The sequence below is a fragment of the Pseudochaenichthys georgianus genome, chromosome 16 (genome assembly GCF_902827115.2).
Source record: "Pseudochaenichthys georgianus chromosome 16, fPseGeo1.2, whole genome shotgun sequence".
NCBI classification, from domain to species: domain Eukaryota; kingdom Metazoa; phylum Chordata; class Actinopteri; order Perciformes; family Channichthyidae; genus Pseudochaenichthys; species Pseudochaenichthys georgianus.
In genome coordinates, this window is record NC_047518.2 from 21,507,523 (window position 1) to 21,533,402 (window position 25,880).

General features: G+C 39.1%; 1 long non-coding RNA gene across 4 annotated transcripts in view; it reads right to left on the reverse strand.

The window, feature by feature from the left end:
- Positions 1-919: 919 nt before the first annotated feature.
- The window catches only part of LOC117461216 (uncharacterized), a 114,546-nt gene continuing 89,585 nt past the window's right edge, over positions 920-25,880 (reverse strand). The window contains exons 6-8 of one of the 4 annotated variants that reach the window (XR_011644727.1): positions 24,145-24,207; positions 8,146-8,201; positions 920-1,862 (exon numbers count right to left, since the gene is read on the reverse strand). This is a non-coding gene — a long non-coding RNA (uncharacterized lncRNA). The remainder of the gene's footprint in view (positions 1,863-8,145; positions 8,202-24,144; positions 24,208-25,880) is intronic. The other 3 variants (XR_004553675.2, XR_004553676.2, XR_004553674.2) reach the window with 3 other exon arrangements.

Genomic DNA, 25,880 nt, shown 5'->3' on the forward strand with positions numbered 1-25,880 from the left:
GCAACACGCGACCAACAACCAATCACATGAATCTCCCGCCCCCGACATACAAAGCAAAAAACCCCGGGGATTTTATGCGAGCAATATATATATATATAAACTCCCCAAACGCCGGTAAAATGTGCCTGTAGAAAACGGTTTATGCCACAATAGGATAGCAATAGCAAGTAGTCAGTTTAGCTTCGGTTGCTATGCTAACATCACCCATTTTATACCAGAGAAACTTTCATAACAGCGTTGTGATGCCAAACAGCATCAATTCAGACTGACACTGGGATATATATCAGCTGCTTGTGTGAGTTGGACAGTGAATACTTTAGAGCGGCCGCTGCAGTGTGAGCTAACCGGGAGCTAACGGGAGAATAAACTGCCGTGGAAATGCAGCCAACACTGCAGCGGTCGGTAAATGCCGCAGAAACACATTCATAAACAATGAACCACGGCACTCTGGAGAAAAGCATAAGGTTGTTGAAGTCGTTATTTAATTTAATCTGGCTTCGTGTGATTAAAAGCAACACGATCATCGACCCGATGCAGTTCCCCCTTGTTGTTGTTGTGAGCGCCGTAACGCCGTTGGGGAGCAAATCAGCAATGTAAACAGTGACGTCATGACGCAGCAGCGGCAGCACCAGTCGGGCTCTGGGCGGTGTGCACAGAGCGGGAGCAGAAAAGGGAAACCGAAGCTGAACCAGAAAAGCTCTTGCTCGGAGCTCGAAAGGGAAAAGCGCTGGTGTGAAAGCCGCATAAGTGAAACACAAACATATTGTGAAAACAGGCTTAAGAATGCACTTACTTTATAATTTAAAACACCATTGTATCTACGATGTTCATTTTACATCTGAATTCACCACTATAACCACAGCACCCTGCACCAAACCACTCAACTCTTAGCTACTTAAAAGGCTTTTAGGCATGGGTGTGGAAGATGTTGCAATGGAGGAGGCTTCTCTACAGTGCACCACTCCTATGGTACATACAAATACAATAAGTGTAGTCCCATATTGTCATAACTCTGCAGTAACCATTACAATTCTTTATTCAACATTTTATTACCTCAATGTTTCGCAGAACAATACAATATTCATTAATATTCTACTTTGGGATGATAAAAAGGGAAACGCTGTACATATATACCGTCACAGGAGAGCAGTACAGTCGGGGAGTATTTCTCTGAAGAGCTTTACATATTGCATGAGCACATGTACTTAACGTTGTCTTTGTTCTCCTGAGACCAAATCGGGATCATTACTTCTTAACAGATACAGTGCAGAAACATAAATATGTTATTTTACCAGACACTAGGGTTTTCAAAACTGTGTAGCTCTGTGAATCCTTAGATGCCTATACATTGACCACATGTTCTCTCACATGTAGGACTACATGAAAACCATTAGTACAAAGCTATGCTGAAAAAGTAGCTATTACAGTATTGTGGAAGAGCGAAAGAAAATGAATTTCTATCAGGGAGGATTATCAATAATTGGCTTTTCAATTATTCACATTAGTGACACACATTGTGGTTATGAACATGCAACTAATAAACATGTTTTATTTAATGAGCAAACAAACTCATAATTCTCAAAACACATACAAAATAACATAATCCACACTGATTTCCTAATTTATATACAGCTAGGGATTTCCTCTAAAAAGTAACACAAGATATTTGCTCAATTACTTAAAGTTAAAAACCTTAAATGCAGGTAAAGGAGTTATAATGGATGTTGGCAAACATTTTGAAGTTGTGTGACGAATATTCATAACTTAAGAGATATTTCTCCATTCAGCTGTGTTCCTCTTTATCTTCATAAACTTCTTCATTTGTATGACATTTTTTCTGCAGATCTGCAATACACGCTCACCTAAAGAGAGAAGGAGCAGACAGAAACAAAGATAAATACATGTAAATTCATAAGTAAACAACTGTAGAATTGCAACTGTCATCTTTCAGTGACATATTTTCAGCATTTCAGTGCTGATGAAGCATGTGTATTTGTTACACAATATCCCCACAGATGTATTTATATTTACTGATGTGTTTGAAATGTCATTAGCCAATGTCTTAGACACATGATTCACTGGCAGTTGGCATTCGAATACTGTATAGAATAAAGACGTATGTCTTTCATATGATGTAATACAAGACGAAGTAAAAGTAAAAACGGAGTCTAACTCTCTTGCGGTCCCTAGAACAGTGGTTCTCAACTGGTCAGGCCTCGGGGCCCACTTTTTCCTTTGTCAATAAATCGCGACCCGAAATGTTGAACCACTCAAATCTATTCAACAAATAATGGTGCTGTAATATATACGCTTTTCAGCATACATTATTAATTAAAGTGAAGTACAGTGCATATATCCCTTATATCCCTTCACAAAACTAAAGTATTCTTTATAAAAGGTTTAATGAGATGATGGAATCAAAGCTGAACTGTATAACATAAAAAGGCACACATGCTGAAAACCCAACCTCAGAAGGGTTTTTTTTTAGAAATACTAACATATAAACTACGCATTCTGGTACACTCTGAGAAGAAAATAAATAAATCTAATACTACCCGACATATTAATAATATTTGATGCCATTGTTTGTTTTTCACTTTGTTCTGACAGCTGAACTTGCTGCTCCACACAGAGAGAAGAGTAAAGAGGAGATAGTCTGTGTGAATTACTTTAAATTGTGGGTAAGGGTAGATAACTCCCATTGTTCTGCGACCTGTCAATCATCAAACCGGGGGTCGTATTTCATTATGTGTTCATTTGTATCTGAAGTTGTACCCATGGATGTATAAAGAATAGTTCTACCGCAAAGTTATTCTCCGTGGGGACTTCCGGAAACAATCTTGATTCTGATTGGCCAGAAGACTCGAAAAAACATCAGCAAAGATGTTTTATTGAGAAGATGATCACTACGTGACGCCTGCATGCACAGCATTAGAGAATCGGGCCTTCAAAATAAAAGTTTGGCTTTTCCACAAAAAAAATAAAAAAATGAATTCAATGAATTTTTTCTTCACTCACACATCTGCGACCCACTCCAAACGGGTCCGCGACCCACTTTTGGGTCACGACCCACCAGTTGAGAACGACTACCCTAGAGGTTATTCTACTCTTTTTTACCCCATGTGAACAAAGTGATTTGTGCTGACCAAGAAAACACTCATCCTAGCCTACCTATCCTTAACCCACTGCACTGTTACTCTTTGCATGAAAGCCTTAACCAGAGGACCACATATCCCTGTAGGCAATCTGCAGCCAACATTGACTTGCATTGCATCTGCGCTGAAGACCATTATCTTTATTCAGGAGTTCTGGAAGAAAATTAAGTTGCTATTCTGGGAAACCCAACATGGGAATCATTACTCAGCAGGGTAAAAGCTAAACCATGAGTCTTGAATCTCAGTGTCTATGCGAAATGAAAAAAAAGGCTGATAAATCACAACTCTTTAATACTATATTATTGAACTAGAACTGACATATAAATCACCTGCAGTGTATATTATCCCCAGGTGGTATGTGTTCTTTGCACTGTCAGGCTGTCTGTCTCCCAACAAGTCAGACTGGAAGTCTTCACATCTCTATCACTGTTATTATCACAACCCTAACATGTTAGTGTATTTTAAATATCCAAAGTTAAAAGCTGGTGTTGTGTCAGAGAGGAAGGATGTCTATATGTACAGCATGTTTTTAGACTTGAGAATATACAATGAACAACACAACAGTTGGGTAGACATTTGTGTCTCACCTACATTTACAATAAAAACTGTAATACAAATAAGTAATAACTTAGAAACATTAATATTACAGACTTTTTCACACATTTCTTAGTTTCAGTGTAAGCTAAATGTACTTATAACAGCCGTCTGAATAAGTGTGGTGAGGAAAACCCCGCTATATAAAAAACATAACCTTATCTAAGAAAGAACCAATGGTAAATAGGAAGGGAAAAAATACATATTGTTGGAGTCATCAAACCTCAGAGTCAGATATGTTGGATTATTGCTTAAGACAGAAAATTAGACAAAATGACCCACCAGACTGTGTCTCTCATTCTGTATGTCAGACAGCCCAACAGTATGTGTCATCCAACAGTGAACACTGCAGTTATGACTCACCACGACTAAATTCAACACTCACACACATAAGCAGCCATAAAAATGTATGTCTTTAATGCTGAACGTTTTGAATAACTTGTTATTCCTGACATTAAAACTTAACAACAGTTCTCCGCTTTTTTGAAATTGTGAGGCAAAAATATGTTGCAAGATAATATACTATCCAGAATACACAACATGCATGGTCATATTTTCAAACTTCTCTCGTCAATATCTCTGCGGTGAGTGAAGACAACAATAGACTTTGTATTGAAAAAGTGAACACATGGTTTCTAACTCTCATGAGTCTAAATGAGCAAAAACAAATACAGTCACCAATCAACATGACAACAACAAGTCAGCTCTTGAAGGGATATTGAAGTTAGAGGGATGAAAAGAGGAAATTAAGGTGTTTAAAGGAAAATCCACCTGAAACAAATTAAATGAAATCCCAATCCTGATTTTTCTCGTTCTTCCCTTGCTTTATTCAACACATTTTGCTGCCTCACTCTCTTGCACCTCGCTCCTCCCCTTTCCATTCTTTCTGTCAGTCTCTGTCTCTCTCTATGAGCAGACAGGCAGAGACAGGGAGACTGTTGTTGTGCTTGCAGTCTGACACTATCAGCTCATAAATCCCTGTCAACAGCTTGTATGTCTCCTCTGCGCTTCTCTCTCATCTCTCTCATCTCTCTCTTCTCTCTCTTCTCTCTCTCCTCCCTCCCTCCCTCTCTCCCTCTCTCCCTCCTCTGGTGAAGGAATGGAGGAACCCATTGACCTGCCAGCTAGGGTTTGACTGGCACAGCCACACATAAACACACATTTCGGAAAAAGACAGACACAGGATGTGCTGTAAATAGACAGATGGATAGATGGATAAATAGGTAGATAGATAGATAGGTAGGTAGGTAGGTAGGTAGGTAGGTAGGTAGGTAGGTAGGTAGGTAGGTAGGTAGGTAGGTAGGTAGGTAGGTAGGTAGGTAGGTAGATAGATAGATAGATAGATAGATAGATAGATAGATAGATAGATAGATAGATAGATAGATAGATAGATAGGTAGGTAGAGATACTATCTACCTATATCTATATATATATATATACTATACTAGATAGGTAGATAGATAGTCTCACAAGGCACTCTACGAAAATCCCTGCTTCTTTCACCTCTCTCTATCTCCCTTCCTGACTGTCTGTATTTTCTTCCCTCAGGCAATGTTTGCCGGCAGACAGTCAATGACAACCGCTTCCTGTTGTTGGGGGTAAACACCTGGGTAATGAGGCCACACTGCACAGCAACCCCGAAAAAAACATCCCACCAAGGTTTATAGCCCTCGTTCACTGCACATGATGATATATACTGTCGACATACAATCAGGTCATGCAGGCACATACAGATCTGCGTATGCAAAGGAATCCTGCAGACAAACACAAGCGCAGACATGCATGCACATAAACACACACACAAACACACATACAGACAGACTGCTAAACAAGCAGTGAGCCAACCCAGCCATGTCAGCCAAAACTCAATACCCAGCCTGACTGCACTGTTAAAGGCACGCTGCAGTGAGCTGAGGTGAGGGGGAACGAACCCAAGTCAAGCTTCTTCTGTTCCTTCTCCGTCACTAATAGTTTATTCTCCAACCTTAGAAACAAATCCCACTCTGAGTGTTGTCAGTGGGAAACTCAGTTGGAACTATTTGCAGCGTGTCTCAAATCCTGACTGACTGCAGTGTAAAGTTGTGCTGTGTTGAAGTGTGAGAGCTACTGCAGTGAAGCTTGAGCTGTCAGTCTGACTGGCGTGTCAGTAACGCTGCGTGTCACTGGGAGACTTTTTCTCTGTTGAATTGATGATCCTGTAAAAGGGGAGAGGGTTTCTGTCCAACCTCTTAGCCTTATGAGCAGGTCACTTGTGACATGGTAATCAATGTATAAGTGGAAACATAAGGAACTTAATACAAATGTAAAGTAAGGTCTAAACGGTCTTTTTATACCTCTCATACCATAACTGTTGTAGATAAGTTATGTTGCAATATATGCACATAATAAATAAAATTGCTTGGTCATGAATGCGTTGGCAGTTAATACTCCAGTCTCAGGAGCCATTAACACTGAATCAAATGTCTCCTAGATACATTTTATGACTTGTGTATTACGTGTAACTTATAAGAATGTGTTTTTAACATTTTGTATAGAGCTGGGCTCATATTTCTATTTACTTGTCTCTGTCGTATGTCGGGAAAACACATCCTGCATCTACTATACTGTATGCCCACAGGAAGCGCATTGATGAAACTGATATCCATCTTTTCATGTGACCGCGGATATGGCAGCAAACAGTTGTTTATTTTTCTTCTTATTTTCATATTTCTGTCATTTGTTCAGGAAATATTAAGATGGCCTTGAAGGAATCATTCTGATACCAACCGCTACAACAAATCATAAATGATAATTCTGGTCTTGTTCCGTCCAATAAAATGTTATCCAACTTGATACTGTCATTTGAGAATAACATCTTTCTGTTCCACTGCCTCAAAATATCGTCTACATATCAAAGCGTGAAGAGTCTTCCGTGTCAAATACAAGTGATTCACTCAAGTCTCATCTTATTGTGTTATCTTTGGACAGTGTGGCGCTGCCTGCATCTCATGTGTCACAGGGACAACAGGGAAGCCTGTGGTGAATCATCAGCCTACCAAAGTGGAAAAGCTAGAAAAGGCTTTGAGCAATTGTTTTTCTTCAGAGTTTGTAATGTCCGAAGAACATCAAATGATGTTTGATCAAAGTGTCCTTAACTTGGGCAAAAACACTATGTACACTGCATGTGTTTCTGCGTGCACACATGTCTGGCTCTCCATGTGTGTGGCCCACACATGTCTTTGTGTGCAAGGGAAATGGCTGACAGTGAAATATGTGACCAATTCTAATTTTAATTGCCAATGAAAAAAGGCCCTCAATATTTATGGGTTCTGTCCAGACGAACTGAGGAGAAGGGTTTAGGCATGAAAGCATATTCCTTATCACAATTAAAAAGTGCTTTAACATGACTGAAGCCCTTTGAAGTTAGATTAGCAGTAATATTGGACAGATCGACTGTGGCTTCAAACAATGGAAACTGAATGGTGGAAAATAAATGATTTAACACAGCCAAAGGTAACACTTCCCTTTCGGTGTCTCTTTTTCTACCCTGGAATTAGCCTCATGCTATTTTTTGATAGATTGTATTGTGTGGAACTACTATTATTGTATTTCTTTTCAACACGAAATTACTTCACATGCATGAAAAAAATATACTTGGACTCCAACCTATAGGGACTTGATTGAGGGAACCAAAGAAGAAAGAAGAAAAACTAATTTGACAGTACATTTCTGGCTCGTTATTCAATGCCTTTAAAGCCTGGAGTGAAATAAAAAAAGTACTCAATTTTATATAAGTAACAACTGCTGAAGAACAGCAAACACACACACAAAAGTGTCTTAATTTGAAGGATCTGAAACCATATAGCAACTGTGTACAGGTCAACCATATATGCAAACACACACAACCGACACAAAAATATACACAGACAAACAACTGTAAACTTGTAAGTAAAAATTCCCATGAATATAGAAAATAAATGTGATTCAGCCAGTTACATAAGGACATACAAACCCATGGGAAGACAGGGCTGCAACCGAGAGCTGTGTAATTACAGAGAGTAAGAGGAGACAGAAAGAGAGAGAGCTTAACCCCAGGCACAGAAGCAGGAAGTGAAAGAGAGAGAGAGAGAGTGAGAGAGAGAGAGAGAAAAGGTGACAAGGTTGAAAAGAAACCTCCCATGTTAACCTGAAAGAGAGAGGAGGAACAATGGGGGACAAACAGCAAACAGTGAGCAGCTGCTGAGGATTTACGTGCTGTAAATAATTCATGTAATCAGCTGTCGGAGCACAGATACACAGAGAGATGGAGACAATACGAGAATAAAACAATCGGGGCTGCAGAGTGAAAGAAAGATGTGCAAATACAGACAGGTATTGTATACTGTAATAGACAACAAAGAAGGAATGTAACACTTACACTGACAGTCCTGTCTAGACCAGAAGATCTTCCCTCTGACTCTCACTCTGCCCCACCTGGGGAAAAAACAATAACTCAGTTTACATGTGTCATTCTCTGGTTACATGCACAGCTTCAGATTCCTTCTTACATGTTACAAGAGCCAACTAAACCTGTACCATATAAGTCATTGTATACCTTCTTTGATCTTTTTGTCTGTCAGCCCTAGACATAATGCTAGGAATGTATTATCCTTCATAAAGGTATTTGTATATACTGTAACTACTGGTCTGATTTTTATTAAACTTGGTGGGAGGGTGTAAGATGGGCCAAGGAAGAACCCATAACATTTGGGAAAGGATGTGAATCACAGAGCTGATACACAGACCATGTTTCACTTTCATTAACATTGCAGACTGAACAGCCCCTATATAAAACCCGCAAACAGTTATCAGTATGTTATTTAGGAACACTGAGCAATTGTTGGTTGTGTGACAACATTCACTTTAAAAAATAACGACACAACTTGACCGTATTGCGTACAAATATCACTGAGCTCTACTTCCTGGCATTTGGATAAGAGTGCAAATGCCTTTTGACTTCTACCATGCTGCCTGGGACATTGCAAAAACTAAAACTGAGCAAATCAACGTGGCTTATTTCTCTAAGAAGGAATGTATGAACTGTAGCTACATTCACTGATTTCAAATGTCCCCGTAGGCAATAGACTGAATATTATCACAGGAAATGAACTGACACAGTGTGCAAAATCCAGCAGAAAACACTAATGTCAAATTTGACATTCAAATGTCATGGATTATATTTATAACAGCAGTACATATATATATATATATATATATATATATACACAGCTCTTCCTGTTTAAGTGTTATTTTTAGTATTCAGGTTGATTACAATTATTAAGTACATTTGATGAGCCCAATTGAATGTGTTTCATCAGTCTCTACACGATTATTCATACTGACTTGTTATAATTAATCATTTACCATTCTGCTTAAAAGAAAAAAATAGAGCCTACATAAATATAAACGTTCTTGAATGTATGATTAGATATAAAAGACACATACAAATATATAAATCGCCTAGTAACAAAATATTATACACTCAAAAGTAAATGTTTCTTCAGTATGATTTGGTTATTTAGAGCCTAACTTCTAAATAATGTCACCACTTGTGTTGCTTTCCTTTTTTCCACTGTCACACACAACTATGAACTACTGGGTATGGATCAAATAGTAAAAAACAACATAAAAATAACAACCTCATTGCACTCAGTCTTTGTTCAGTTATACAGTCTGACGCCCAGGAGCTTTTTGAGAAGATGCTGATCCACAAATTCCCATGTGTTTGGTGGGACTGGACCAAAGCCAGTGGAAATTGCAAACAAACACTGGAGCTGCTGTGTCTGATGTGAGCACAAACAACCTCAAAGCCCTCGTTCTCACACGTCACATCTGTGGGTGCGATTGTGCATGTGCTGAAGTGTGCGTGAAGCAAAAGTGGGAGAAAGTGAGAAAGAGATTGTGTGCGTGTGATTGTGAGGCCTAGAAGGCGTTTGAAAGGCATTACAGCATTAGATTTATGAGGGCATTCACAGTAACACTGGCAATTAAACAAAGATCCCAGCTCCTGTCAAAAGTTCACATTAGGTCTTACTGTGGCGGGAGTGTGAGAGGGAGAGCGAGTGTACAAGAGGGGATAAGGGTAAAGGAGGTGAAACTGGCAGACAAGAGGGAAACAGAAACAAATAAAAACAATTGCAAAATGGGGGGAGAGAAAACTCTTATGACAGGCCAAAGGCGAGAAAGGACACAGCCAACGATTCAAAGAGCAACCGAGAAAAACTGTTACTGGCTTCCCCCCCCCCCCTCCTGTCTCTCCACCCCATGGTTACAGCGGCCAAGCCCACACCACATTATGGGTCCCTTGGTTTTTTATAATGGCTGGGTGTGTTCTGATCCAGCTCTAAAGTCATCGGCAGTTAAATCCCATGCCTAATTAGTGGTGGGAACCCGAATGAAAAAGGGAACAAGCCAATTTGGTTAAGGAACAATTAAACATCAGTGAGGGAAAACAATATTGCCAAATGATATTTTTCATTATGGGGTGTGATGGTGCCACATAACATGTACTTGTGAGAGTGCAGATTTTAACCATCACTGAGAATATGCTTCACATTTCTTTTCACTATGTAACAAAATGGTTTCTCTGCATTTGACCCATCCTAGTGTTAGGAGCAGTGGGCTGCCATAAGGAACAGCGCCCGGGGAGCAGTGTAGGGAATGGTGCCTTGCTCAGGGACACCTCACCAGGTCTTGACGGGACTTGAACTGGTGAGCTTCCAGTTGCCAAGCCAAGTCCCTATGGACTTCGCCACCACCGCCATGTGTTTCTCTGCTTGATACATTTTATCTGTAGCTTTAACGTTATCATTTCAATCAAAGTAAGTCTATAGACAGTAAATAAGAATAGGACGTATGTACCATTATGTCAACCATTGGTTTGTGGATTCGGTTGTTGAAGCTTAAAATGTGACATTTTTGCTGCCGCCATCTTGGTTTTTGGTCTTCGCCCTCTTGTTTTCTTGGAAACAGAAGTGGCATGAAAGCGTGGATCAAACCAAAATATGAACATGTTTAGGCGACCACATTGTTAGTCAGTTAAGTTTCATGGATAAAAAGCTGAGAAAGAGTTAAAGTTCTAAACCAAAAACCAAGACATGGACAATGTGCAAATGTATTATCTTTTCAATTTACACACGGCATCTATTGCACGTCTGTCCGTCCTGGGAGAGGGATCCCTCCTCTGTTGCTCTCCCTGAGGTTTCTCCCATTTTTCCCTTTAAACTGGGTTTTCTCCGGAAGTTTTTCCTTGTACGATGTGAGGGTCTAAGGACAGAGGGTGTCGTATTGTCATACTGATATTCTGTACACACTGTGAAGACCACTGAGACAAATGTAACATTTGTGATATTGGGCTATATAAATAAACATTGATTGATTGATTGATTGATTGATTGATTGATTGATTGATTGATTGAATGTAAGAATGACCCTTCAATCACAAATAAGCCCCATTGCCAAGCATACGCTGCCATATCGTCTTTTTTTTTACCATTAACACGACAATAATTTATAAAATGAATATAATGTTGAATTGAAGAAGACTTGCAACTGGCGATTTAGACCATAAGCACCGTTAGTTGAATGTTTACTGAAAGAATAAATAAAATAAGTCATAGGGTAATTTTCTCAAAGACTTCTATTTAATTTGACCTGTTCATGGAATAATAATGCAGGTTTAAGATACTTATACATCAGCTTCATTTTTAATAACAATGGCAAAATGTGTTCCCAATTGGCTAGACATGCCTTGAGAAGGGTCAAAGGATACATATGTTAACAATAAAATATGGAGCGATTAGTCTGCAGAAATCACATATGTTACAAGTGTGGATATTTGTATTGCTTCTGAGCTTACAGAATGTGTGTGTGTGATACCACTTCAAACTAAATGTCGCATTCAAACACGTCAGTTTGAAATTGAGTGTTCAGCTAACAGATGTGCATGGTGAGCAAAGCTTTGAAGCCCACAAATGTGTTGAAAACATGATGTATAATACCATAATGATATGGTTCCATACAGAAAATGTTGTGCAAATGGAATTTCATTTTCTTAGCTCGCGTGCATTTCTTGTTCTTCCAGTAACTGGTGCACGCAGAGAACCATATTCACGTCCTAGTAGCTGTTTCTTAGGAATGACTAATGTAGGTGTCAGTGATGATATATGCAGTTAACACTGTGTCTGTGACTGAGAGACTGAGACTGAGAAATGTGGGAATTGAAAACAAAAAATGATTGTTGAGGAAGTGATGAATAAAAGTGTCACTTCAAATTGATATATCAAATGGTATTGCTCAAGAAAATAAACAGTTTGACTGAGTAACTCCTAACAAATGCACAATTATGATTATGTCTGAAAGAGTAACACATACCAATCACACTTTAAAGTAAAAGAAAAGCCTGCCACAAACAACAGATTTTACTGGTTGCACAGTTTGACCTTTAAGACTTGTAAGAATATGGCTTTCTCTTGACGAACACTATTTACAAGGGAAACAGTATCTGTGTTGCATCTGTAACTCCATTCTCAAGTGCTGAGAAACTTCCCCTTTAAGATACAACCCAGACTCACATATTTCTCGACTGTGGCTCATGAAGAAATAACTATCTTCATAAAATTCATGGATTTTATTTGTTTGGGCTAACTCAGCTATGACATAAAAGGCTTAAATGCCCACTTAACTCAGATTGTGGCTGTTTATGTCAACAATGAAAAATGTTTAAAATTAATTGACCAATGTCGCTTGTCACAAATGTAATGTGTTTTTGGATTAGAACTGGATATACTTTTTGGAGCAAAATGTTTGAATCTGTCTGACTGCACAGCGCTGTGCTTTAAATCATAGCATGTGTTTCTAGGCACACGTGTGCAAGAGTTCATTGCCAGAAGCCGAAAGCTACACATGCTGTAAATCTCTCACGAGACATTTAATAATATCTGAACTTGTGAAACTATTAGTTCAAAGGCCGGCTCCATGATGTGGCACAGTGACACAGCAATCTATCATCAGACTGCTGCATTAGGACTGCAGAAGGTGGCTTATGTTTGTCTTTATTTTAAGTGATCTAAGCTGCAAGCATTTATCTTTTACAGGAATGAGTCAGTTTTTGATTATAGGTCTTTGCTAGTCTCCAGGTGAAATTAATCCCATTGCTTAAACATTTGTTTGTCTTATCCTGATGTCTCATCTCTCTGACGTATAGTTCCCTCTTTTTTAAAGTGATTGTTCTTGTCTTCCTCAGTGTTATGTTGGAAGCCAAATGTGCTGACTCGCAGCATGGCTGTGATGTCAACATGTTGGAATGCACAGCAGTTTCAGAGGGGTGGAATGGCGAGTTTATATTTGATTGACAGGTGGTGAGTAAGGTTACTGAGTGAAGGAATGTGCTAAAGCAAGAAAGAACATGGGGGGGGGGTTGAGGGATTATGAGTGATTGACGGTACCTACTGAGCAATTAGATTTAGAGATTAATTGGTTGGCTGTCACTTCATTGGACTGTTATTAGCCTAGCTCTGGAAACCTTTTAAATGAGAGCTAATTGACGTAATTGTTCTGCAGATGACAGAACTCCTGTGGTATTACAGAACACACTTCGCTATACCTCAGTGGGTTAACAATGGAATAAATGGTAATTGAGAAAATGTTGCAATTTAGAGAGAGGAGGCAGCAGCAAAGGAAAGGAGAAAGGGGAAAAAAGAGGGTAAAAATACAAATGTAGAAACATTATTGTGTGTGTGCACAAGTGTGTGAGTGTGAGTACAGTATGTGTGTGCATGTTCCAACATCATGGAGTTGAGGTCATGGAAACTTAACCACATGTGTCTTTTGGCCTGTAAATTAGCCTGGACATGCCTCCACTCTGGCTGGACTTAGTTTATATCAGAGGTGGGAGTAAGTCCTACATGTGCAAGTCATGAGCAAGTCTCAAGTCTTGACCTACAAGTATCAAGCAAGTCCCAAGTCACTGTGATGAGAGTCAAGCAAGGCAAGTCAAGTCATTGCTCAGGTCAAGCAAGTCAAGTCAAGTCATACAAAATGATGATGAATAAGCCCAGTTTCCACATTTAAATCAGTTAAAAGAATGTGGTAATGAAAATGGATTCAACCCACACTATGATCTTCATTACATACACAGTTAATCATTTGAAATCTAATTTAGACCGATGACAATCATATTAGATTCATATTAACCCTAGAACTGCAGACAATATAGCTAGGACTCAAAAAGTCTGTTCAAAAAGGCAGAATTCCAGGTAAGAAAATCATATATGGCATTTGCCATTACACATATTTAATTTAAATTTCTGTTAACACTAGAACCGCCAACAGCGTCAGCACCTACATAGATATCATTTTCAAATCATTTAACTTGTTCCTCTTAATAATTTCCTTATAAACTAAGTAGGACAATATTTAAAACTCACTTAATTTAGAAATTGCTTCAGTTTATCATCATAATAATAATAATAATAATAATGCATTTTATTTAAATAGCGCTTTTCACAACTCAAAGACGCTTTACAGTATGAGGGAGGGTAGACAAACAAGGACAGGCAAACAAGTAAGTATAGTAAAATAAAAATAAATAAATAAAAAGGCAGTCAAGAGGAATTTGATTGAGAGGGGGGGGGGGCTTATGGGTAGACAGAGTTGAAAATATGTGTTTTGAAGCGGGACTGAAAGACTGTGAGGGACTCAGAGTCATGAAGATCTTGGGGGAGGGAATTCCAGAGCCTTGGAGCTGCCACTGCGAAGGCTCTGTCCCCAAAGCTGCAGAGTGTGGATGATCATAACAGATCAAAAAGTTCAGATTCATTTTACAATAAATCAAGGAATGATGCACTTCTACAAACAAAAACAACATAATTAAAACATTTAAACAAACTACTAAAAGTAGATGAACTACATTATTCAAAAGTTTACAGTAACTTCTGATAATAACACAGGGGAAATAAACGAGGCATCTCTTTTCCTCTCTCTCCCCCTCTCCTGACAGCCCGTCACTATCAGGGTTAGTAAAAATGAATCCCTTGGAGGTTCTAGTGTTCATTTACCGTTGTCTTCTCTTTGCAATGCTTAATCGATTTGAAACCAAGTCTAACGTAGCTTAAACTTAACGTTAGCATTCTAGCTAACACAACACATGCACGCACCTTTCTCTGTAGTTTTTGTTGTAGTGACGAATGAAGTTGGATGTTGTGGTGGTCGTGTCACTGATCTTTATGCTGCAGACCCTGCATACCGCTGTTCTCTTCTTATTACTGTCATCGACAAAATAATCCTTGAATCCAAACTTCACTATTTTTGAGTAAAGCTAGCCGCTGCCATGTTAACTGAGACTCCTGGGTTGCGTTCCAATAGTCCATTTAGCTTAGGAACCTTCCTAACCAAGTGAAATGACCCGGAAGTCCCTCAGTGGCAGCCATGTTAAGTGCCGTTCCAATTCTCTAAATGAAAGGAAAGGAGGTTTCAAACTTCCTTTATAACCTCCTTTAGCTTAGGAACCACTGGACCTCCCTTGACGAAAGGAGAGGAGAAAATGCTGCCCCACAATGCATTGCAGCCGCAACATTTGCCGTCACTCAACAGTCGCCCGTTTCAAAAAGGTATTTGGTAAGTGCTTTGTTCTGAACGTTCATCAGTATTATAATCAAAAAGAGAAATATGAACGTTAGTTTTTACTGAAATGATCAAATAAAGTCAACATTTCACAGTCTTTACTGAGCTGTGTGGAGTTTGTTCAACTTTTAAAATATGTTTGAATGGTGATACACATGATAGATGTTAAGGACTAACGTTTATAATAAATACATTTGTATTGATTTTAAGATATTTTCATAGTTCATACAATCATACGTATTGGGATCATTTGTATTAATGTGGACCGGAGGGAGAGGGTGACGACTTTGAGAGCATAAGTTTCACTTTCCTTTTTTATTTAAATTCCAACTTTGGTCATGAAGAATATGTTTCTCTGTTGTCCACGTTCATAAAGCATAAAACAGAGCGTCAGAGCACGGTGCAGAGTCTCTAGATGAGTTTACAGTAGTCCCTCCTTCTTATTATACATCCATGTTGTAGTCCGCTGTATAGAAAACTGTAGTTTCCATAGTTTCCCCACAGCAGCAGACGCACATTCATGACGTCCGCTGGCGCATCATAAACACGTCGGATAGTGAAAGTGCAGTCGGATTCTCTAAAGTACCGCAGTCTCTTCTCCTAAGTCCTTTTGAATTCTCCTATCCACTATCCCTTAACCCCGTGGCGTTTCACTCAGAGGTCAAGGAATAGGAGATAGGGTTAGAATTTAGGAGCTGATTTTTGGATTATTGGAACGCAACCCTGCCTTCTAGTGGGTTGCCAGGTTTGCGCGCATGGCGCTATAATCACGTTTTTCGAAAAAACTAAACGTAATATCTCACTACAAAACAAACTCCAATATTTAATTTTAAACAGTCAAGTCTTTTCAAGTCATCTATCTCAAGCTTAAGTCAAGTCTCAAGTCATGAATACCAAGTCAAAGTCAAGTCAAGTCTTTTATCAATGTTAGTCAAGCAAGTCTCAAGTAAAAAAATATGCGACTCGAGTCTGACTCGAGTCAAGTCATGTGACTCGAGTCCCCACCTCTGGTTTCTATCACAGACACACAGACACACAGACACACACACACACACACACACACACACACACACACACACACACACACACACACACACACACACACACACACACACACACACACACACACACACACACACACACACACACACACACACACACACACACACACACACACACACGCACGCAAGTTTAGGCTTGGAAATAACATCAGTGTTTGAAATGACCTTGAGAGGCTTTTTCTATAAAACGATTACAAAGTGTATACATGATCCATCCAAAGCACATTATCACATCATACATATTCTTGTAGCTGAGGCTCATTGTGTATTTATGATCTTACTAACTCATACACTTCAAATGTTGATACATCTTTTAATATTTAAATGTGTGGTAAATAGTTAATAGATCATCCGTGTATAATGAATGCATTACTTTTGGTATTATTGTAAAAGAAAATAAATAAATATATATATGTATTATTTAATTTTTTTAACCTCCGTATATCTTGCCTAATAGAATATTTACACTTTTGCAACATGCATATCACAGCAGATCAGAAGGAGTCAGCCTCGGAAATAAGCTGTCAAGGAGATAAGATGACATCAGTAGCATTCAGGATTTTGCCCGAGTTTGCAGTACCATTCATTAAAAAGGCATCATATAATGTGACAAAGTGAGAGCAAAACATGTGTTTTTCAGAGATGTAATTCAAACCAATTAAGGATAGTGTCTTTTCTCACAAAATCTCCGGGATGATCAACACGATAAACAAGCAGAAGATGGGTTCAAATACATCTACTGCTATACAGGGGTTTTTCCATTTAATAGCAGCTTCTCTCCTGTGTTTACAACCAGTCCGACTGCTTTTGAGATTCTTTAGATCCTGATGATCTGAAGAAGGGGCTAAATGGCTGCACATATTTCAAACATTGAGATCTCAGTGATACAGCTGAAGTAGTAAAATATGTGGTAAGGTCTCATAATACTAAAAAAATATTCTCTTCATCTTCAAACCACTCTTGTATTTCTATTTAGCTTTGCATTCAGCCTCGACACATACAGTACATATTTGCAAAACATGAAGCTTAACTTTTAGAGTTTAGGTATATTACTTTAAACTGAGTAAAGAATATATTTGTGACATATTATTACAGGGTTATTAAACTAAATGATGTGCAGAAAAATCATACCCCCCATCTGGACTTATTTAAAAGGTGTTAGATTAAGCATATCCAAATGTTTTTATTTAAGAGATATAATATTTGATCATGAAAACTACACGGTTTGCATGTTTCAAAGACATTAACGTGGTGACAGCTGGAGTTTAAAGGAGTCTAAATAGCTGAACATGTTTCTTGCCGGGTACTGTACATCCTCTTAAAAGATAAAAATCACACCCACCACCTGGAAAGAATTACAGTAGGTTACAGTTGAGCATATCTTTCCCTCAGTGAGCAGGAAATGGCTTATTTCTCTGGAGTAGACCCTGTCCCAGCTAGGGAAGTGGCTAACCACATGAAGCTAGTGTGATCCAGTGTGTTTACGCTCAGTAATTTGCACAGGTGAGAGGCTGGGCTGCCGGGGTGAATACAGCAGACCCTTGTGCACTCCACCAGCACTAAGGGAAAGGAGGACGGTTGGAAAAGTCATGAATTCATTTCATTCATTAATCCCAGACTAAGATTTGTCAAGGTTGTAAATCACCTATATAAAACAAATACTCCAAAAAGTTTTATAAATAGAAGTAATATAGTTGTTTTAAGGGAGCATAACTGTAAGATCAACTAAGTACAGCAATTTAAAGGAGTGGAATATGTCTTTAATTTGACTAGTATTTGAAAAGGGGTGATACATATGCACTGACTTTAAGGAAGTCTGGTTATGGAATTGAATAGCTGAAGTCCCTTTTTAGGAGGAAAACTGCATAAATCAACACCTGTAAAAGAAAACATTCAACCCTGGAATGCACCACGAACAGAATGTGTTTTTAATTCAAGACAAACTGAGCTGAGATAATATGTTCGCTGCAGTGATGTCACATAAAAATACAGTAGGAAAACGTTATGGTCATAAAGACAAATGGAAATCAACTTATTGGGAGCTGAATTCAACAAATATTTGATATTGTAAATGTTTTTATTTTGCAGCAGGTTGGACCAGATGGAGACACTGTTCCTTTAAAGCAAACCAGTCAAGGGTTTAATCCTGACTGTGGTCAATGAGTTTATTTTTTAGAGTTTGCGTTTCAAATATGTGTGGAGCTTTTAACCAGGTGTTCCATTTCCCTGCAGCTCAAAGACAAATCAGGTAAATTGTACTGGAAAGGAACTCCCTGTAGCTTGCAAGGCTAAAAATATAATTCAGCTGAATAAATCATAGTCGCATTTTAGTTGAAAAAGATTATATTTTTGCAAAATTGATGTGTCTGTTGAAGCTAATCTCACATTTGCGCTAGCCTGGTTTCTTTTCTTGGCTTTTATGAGGACAAGTGGCCCTTCATTAGGTCTTGTGATAATGTTGTGGAGCTGTCGCTGGCAGGGCGAAGACACACAAAAGTGTCAGTGTGACTCCATCACATGAGCCTTGTAGTGGCACAAAAAGATAGACAGACACAAGTACACACACACACACACACACACACACACACACACACACACACACACACACACACACACACACACACACACACACACACACACACACACACACACACACACACACACACACACACACACACACACACACACACACACACACACACACACACACACACACACACACACACACACACACACACACACACACACACACTGGAATACCTCCGCCAGCTCTAAATAACGATTATATTTTTTGTGTGAGCTTAACTCTGATGTATCCATCTAAAACTTGTACAAGGTCAATTCCCATGCATCATTTTAGTTCACTGTCCTTTACATCTTATTGCAAGTCTCTCCATTTCTTCATTATCACTTCTTAATGCTACCTCTCTGATCTTCATCCTTTCATTCACTCTCTTGATTTCAATGATCTGACATTGCTGTGAGTTGTTACCTTTTCCCTCTGTCAATCTTTCACTTAACCTCAGTCTTTCTATTCCACTTCACGGTTACTTTATTCTGCATTGCTTTAATCTATTGCACAACAATCTACCATCCATCCATCCATCCATCCTTCTGTGGATTTGCCTCTGTTATGAGGTGATGCACTATTGTTTACAACTCCCCCGCCCTCTCTTCTCCTCCAATCATTGGTTCATCCATCATCATCACTGATCGTCCATCACTGGTACAGCCATTCTTCCATCTTTTTTCATCCATCTTTAGTAACGGATGTGTGTGCCTGCCTAACTTCTCTTCCATGCTGTTTACTGACCGTCCTTGTGTTTTTGCACTGCTCTCCTTCAACTCTTCAGGCTGTCCTATTTATTTGAACTTCTTTCATCCGTTTCGATCGATCAATCCATCGCTCCAGAGCAGACTTTTTGAAGCTTGCTTTTTATAAAAAAATCCTCACTTTCTCTCTAATTCCATCCATCCATCCAGCTTTCTCACCTGTGTCAAAAGTGAATATGCTATTGCTAGCTCTTTCATTATCCCTCTTTTTTGCCATTGCTATTCACATTTTCCCTCTCTCTAAGACAAGTTATTTGAGGTTATCTAGGTTTGTTTATCTAACATTTCTCATCTTATCCTCCTTCATTCCCTGCCGGACCACTTCTCTGTCTGTTCCCTCTCCCTCTATCCATCTATCCTGTCTAACCTAAAAGTTCATTTGCAACTCCCTCTTTCTAAGATCACACACACGGACAGACCATGTGATCGATGCTTATATCTCTCTTAAGATGAAAGGCAAACAAAATCACAAATATCTGACCACAACAAACCAGGCCAGACAGCCAACACCGCCCATCATGTGGAGTTTAATGTGAGACTGGAAGGCATATGCTTACACACAAATAGTCATATTCACACCCATCTCACAATTCAGAGTTTATTTTTCTGAATTATTTATGCAATGTACTTCAATTCCACTTCGCACCCTTGCATCTGACGGACCGGCTGCCCTTTGTTTCTTCTCAAAGGTTTAGAATTGCATAGACTTTAAGCTTAAATGGAAGAACAGATGAGAGCAAGCGAGAGGAAACACAGCTACGGTAATAACCTGATTTCGCCTCAGTTGGTTTAGATTTAAGGAAGGAATAGTGTGTCAGAAAAAACAGCGGGCTGTCTCGATCCTATGCCAGATTTGTTGAAGAAAGAGGTGAGATAGGGAAGGAGACAAAATAGAGAAAAAGTGAACAAAGAGAGATAGAGACAGTGAATCACACCCCATGCCAATAACATGAGGTGAACTGACACAAAGACACAGATACACCATTGAGAAAAAGAGTGCACTAGAGAGGGAGACAGGGAGATGGAGAAGGACGAGTGGGAGGGTATTAACAGTGAATACATTTCCAATAGCGCTGAGATCAACTGTACCGGGAGCTCAAACAGAAATAAAGACCTTGCCTCTATAATTTAAAACCTCTTCTTAGAAAAGAAATATGTTACAATACGTTTCTTAATCAGTCAGAAAACATGGAAATGTACCTGACACCAGAGAGCGAGGGAGAGACCCTGACAGCAAGACAGGCAGGGACAGAGAGGCTTATGGGTAAATACAGTGCTGCACGCCACTAAAACCACACACATGCAGCCAGTTGATTACCCCAGGTGTCTGTATTCACACATGAGGAGCATTTGAATTTTAAACTCCTCCAAAAACATGTGTCAGCCCTCACCCATCTGTCTGTCACCCCGCAACACCCCGACAATAGCACGAGCACAATTAATGTAAAGCTGCGTGGATGTGCCAATTTACCCCCAATTTCCTGCTCACAGCATCAGACTTTCTTTCAAATGTGTATTTTTTTAGCATAATATATGAGGCGTGCCATTTTCCCTGCCAAACGCATCTCCATATCAACGGGGTTGTCCCAATTTGCCTATTTTGAAGCACATCCCAATTCCGTGCTAAAAACATTACAGTTGTAGCTGCTGTATTGAAATGAATACCTCCACTGGAAAAAGGGTTACTATGGTCTACAGAGATGTTCAATTTGGCAACTGATATTACCTTTTCTTACAATTTTGGTTTTGTTTTCATTTCAGCACAACTACTTTCCTCTATATATATGTTTATCATTGTAAGTGCTTATAGTATTAGCTTCATTAACTTCAGCACTTGTCCAGTATTAGGAGTGCAGATATAGCATTTTAATCATTTGTCAACCTTATACTTATTGTTTCTATAGGTAAAGGCATGTATCCCTTGTTTAGCGCCGTCAGTAATATGCAACACCTGTAAGCGCCTCAGAAATATATGTGGTAATATCTTGTATGATGATAATATTAGCATAAGATAATGCATACAGCTTATTCAAAAAGACCCGAATAAAGATTTAAATAGCTCTTTCATTGGGCTGAAAGTAATTGCTTTCTGTGCGTCTTGAACCACCAACAAGGAAACTACAGGCATAATACAAACAATAAGAATGACTTGTCAGTGGGGTGACAAAAAGGAAAACAAGTATTTTAAAGACTAAACATGTTATATCTACCTAAGCTTTCAAGATGAGGCAAATTAACTTTCACAGCTTGTATGTGGAATTCAGCCGTGGTGCTATTTTGACAGAATGAGGTTGGAGTAGAGCCAACAGCAGAAACATATAGGTATTTTAAAGTTATCTAACTAGTGATGTTCAAATAATTTCCCAACATTAAAATACAGTTGTCAAAACACCAATGTTCTCTGTTGTTGGAACTACTGTTGAACTTTTTCCATTATTTTAAGGAAAGGGATTGATTAAAATTCCAACCAGCAGTTTTGGAAAAGCCAGGTTTGAAGGGCAAGCTTAACAGTGTGGTTTTAATAAGTACAATTCATTAACAACCAGTGATGTTTTAGGGTTTGGTTGTTGTATTCTCTTTCCCAGGGAGATGAAAACATAATGCACAGCACTGGCCTTGTGCAAAATATAATGAATCCAACTTGATTTAATTAACATAACATTATTCTGTAATCAGAGCAGCTGTCAGGTTTCTGGTAGGAGAGAAAGATAATGACTAAAAGAAAAATGCAATGCTGTTATCTGTTTATCCATTGGTATGCTTAAATCCATGCTTGAATTATTGCCTGTAGGAAAAGTAAATTCTATGAAGCTCTTTTTCCCACTCAGTATCCAGTCATCCATCAATTCATCAAGCTCTCTTCACCCTGCTGAAAAAAGTCCCATAGGCCAATGCCTTTTTTCCCCTGACTGTTGGCCTCTTCACTCTTTTCTCTCCCTTTCTTTCCATCTTGGCCCTATATAGGTAGCACACCACTTTGTAGGAATTGGGTGCCTTGTGTATATGGTTGGACATTACTTCCATTGAAAATGTAACTAAAAGTGACTACGGAAATGTTGTGTCATTCAGTTCAGCTCATAACAATTTTCACAGTGCTGTACAGTTGGCTGCCAACAAGCAGGCTGACAAGGGACTTGACATGACAACACTTTTCCAGATCCTATGGTAGCAATTGTGATACAAGTAGTAAACGTAGTAGTAGTAATACTAATTTGGTAATACCTGCAGTATAGTTAATAGCAAGGCAAGGCAAGGCAAGTTTATTTATATAGCACATTTCAACACAAGGCAATTCAAAGTGCTTTACACAAATGAAAGACATTAATAGCATTTAAGAAACATATTATAAAATGATATCTAAAAACACTCATTTAAAAGCAAAGATACATGAGATTCACACATCTGAACGAACCCCCCTTTGGAAAATGATAATCTGACCCCATGCCCATGGTACATTTTAGTTTTCGCCGAAACTATCCCTCTTTTTTATTTTTAAATGCACATTGTTAAGTTTACCTTGTCTTTCTAGGACTTTTGTGGTATCCTCCATGAACCAGGGTCTTGAAACCAAAACAAATTCATGTACCCCATGGTACCTTTTTAGTTTTCGCCAAAACTATTCTTTAAATGCACATTAGTTAAGTTTAAGTTGTCTTTTCTAGGACTTTCTTGAAACCAAAACGGTGCACGTAGGGGACTTTAACCACCTACGAGGGGACTTTAACCCCAATAATTACTTTAACTACCTACTTTAACTAACTTTGGGGGGACTTTGGGCAATTCAAAGTGCTTTGCAAAAATGAAAGACATTAAGAAAATGGCATTAAAAACCAAAGATAATAACAGTTACAGTGCAGTTTAAGATGTGAATATATCAATTAAAAGCAGCCGCAAAAAGAAAAGAAAATAGCGATAGTACTTTTGACAGTATGCTAAAGCTGCTGCTTATGTATGATCATTTTCAGATACATCCTCTCACACAGGCATAGTGTGTGTGTCAGTACACTAAATGTCCAGTTGCAACACATTTAGCAATATCATTATAGAGCCGGTGGTATTCTTCCTGCACCTATTCTTGTTATCAAGGGCACTCACAATGACTCAAATTAAAAGTCCCATTAATCCGACAGTGTAATCCCTCCATTGCATGGAGCGGCCTATTCAGCCTGAGTGTGGATTAGAGAACACTGAGACCCTGTGTTGGTGGTGTGTGTGTGTGTGTGTGTGAGTGCGTGTGTGTGTGTGTGTGTGTGTGTGTGTGTGTGTGTGTGTGTGTGTGTGTGTGTGTGTGTGTGTGTGTGTGTGTTGAGGGGTATGTTGTACATGTGGATAATGTGCTGCTTTTCTTTCTTTGTGGTTACCTGGTGAAGGGGAAAATCCCTGTGAGGTGGTCTTCTCGCAATGTGGACTTTGTAGAAGGGGGCCTGTAACAGAGGAAACAGTGAATTAATAAAATAAGCCCCCCCTGAGTTAAACACCATTTCAAGTCAGAGGCCTCAGAAACGGATGGGAGAGTTTTAATGGATAAACTTAAAAGGAGGGACACGTGACAATTTGCCACCACTTGCAAGTGTGCTAACCCATCTAAAGGTTTACACATGTGCTCTGAATGTTGTAAAGCTTGATTCACGATAATCCATATAACATGTTATCTTTGTCTGAATCGGACAATGTATTTCACAATTTGTCTTGTTTTCCCCCCCACACACTGAGGGCTTATGGGGTCATAACTCTCAATAAGCTTCTCTACTTTGACTCCAAATCAGCCTTTTCTTCTTTTTTGTCAATCACCATGCCTCCCCGCCCTCTTTCAAGCAAATCATCATGTTGGTCACGCTGTGTCCTTTATTTGTACGTACAGTATTCCTAAGTATCTATACAATCCTAATTCAAACCCCTGCAGTGAAAGAAAAGCACATGCACCTCCTGACCTCACTGCATCTCATTCCCTGAGATCATTCGTTAAACGCAAATTGGAACTGGTGGGCAAAAAAAAACGCAGATGGCGAATGGGAAGCTGAAAGAGTAATAATAATAAACATTTATATCCCTCTGCTGCTGTATGGGAAATCTATACTGTGCAGCCTTCATACAGTCATGAAAAGGTATCGGGCAGAGATGCACGGCTGCACAGCTCTCACTGGAGCTTGGAATGAATGTATTCATCATGCACCGTTGTTGCATCCTAAATGGGGACAATCTTAAAAGGTGGTCCTACACATTAAAACTGTTTATCTTCAATTGAAGCAATGATGCATAGATGTGTGTGTGTGTGTGTGTGTGTGTGTGTGTGTGTGTGTGTGTGTGTGTGTGTGTGTGTGTGTGTGTGTGTGTGAGCGTGCATCTAGGAATTGTACGTATTTATTCATGGCTGGCATTGAAACAGGGTGGTGGTCTGCAGTAACCAACAAGCGGATATTATTTCATTTCATCACCATCACAAGCTTATAGCACAGTAAAGCCTGAAAGTGTTGATCGTTTTTTACAAGCCATCTGCCAAGTCACGTTGGTTTGTTCAGAACTGGACACGATGCATATATAGTCTGTAGTCGTGGGTGATATTAGTTTTTTTGGTCAGATAATAAGTAAAAACATTTTGTTTTTCAACTCTGGTGAATGCTAAGGAAACAAATGTTTCACAAGGATTAAATGTGCATCTTCATGTTAATTTCATTTCATTTGACTGTCATCATTGCATTGCACTTACTATCTGTGCTAAGCCTTAGCTGAACCCCTGAGCTGCGTTGCATGTGGAATGGCACCAATATCTATCCATTTGATCAGCACTTTTGTTGTGAACCATGTGTCAATTTTTACTGCAGCCATTTATCTATTTCTGCAGACCTGCTGGAATGTTTCCCCAGGCCATCAGACAAAACCATTTTCAGAAAACCTTGCTGTATTAGCTCAGGATGCCCTGGTCATGCTGTATAAAGCACGGGTGGGCACGCACAAAGTGTCAGGTACAGGGCAGAACAAAAATCTCCTAATCCTCTAACTCTTTGCTATTCATTATTATTTCACAGGGCAGCCGTCCCAAATACATACGGCCCCTACCCTGCTCAGCCCAGTCTGCCAAGATCCAACTCTGGGTTTG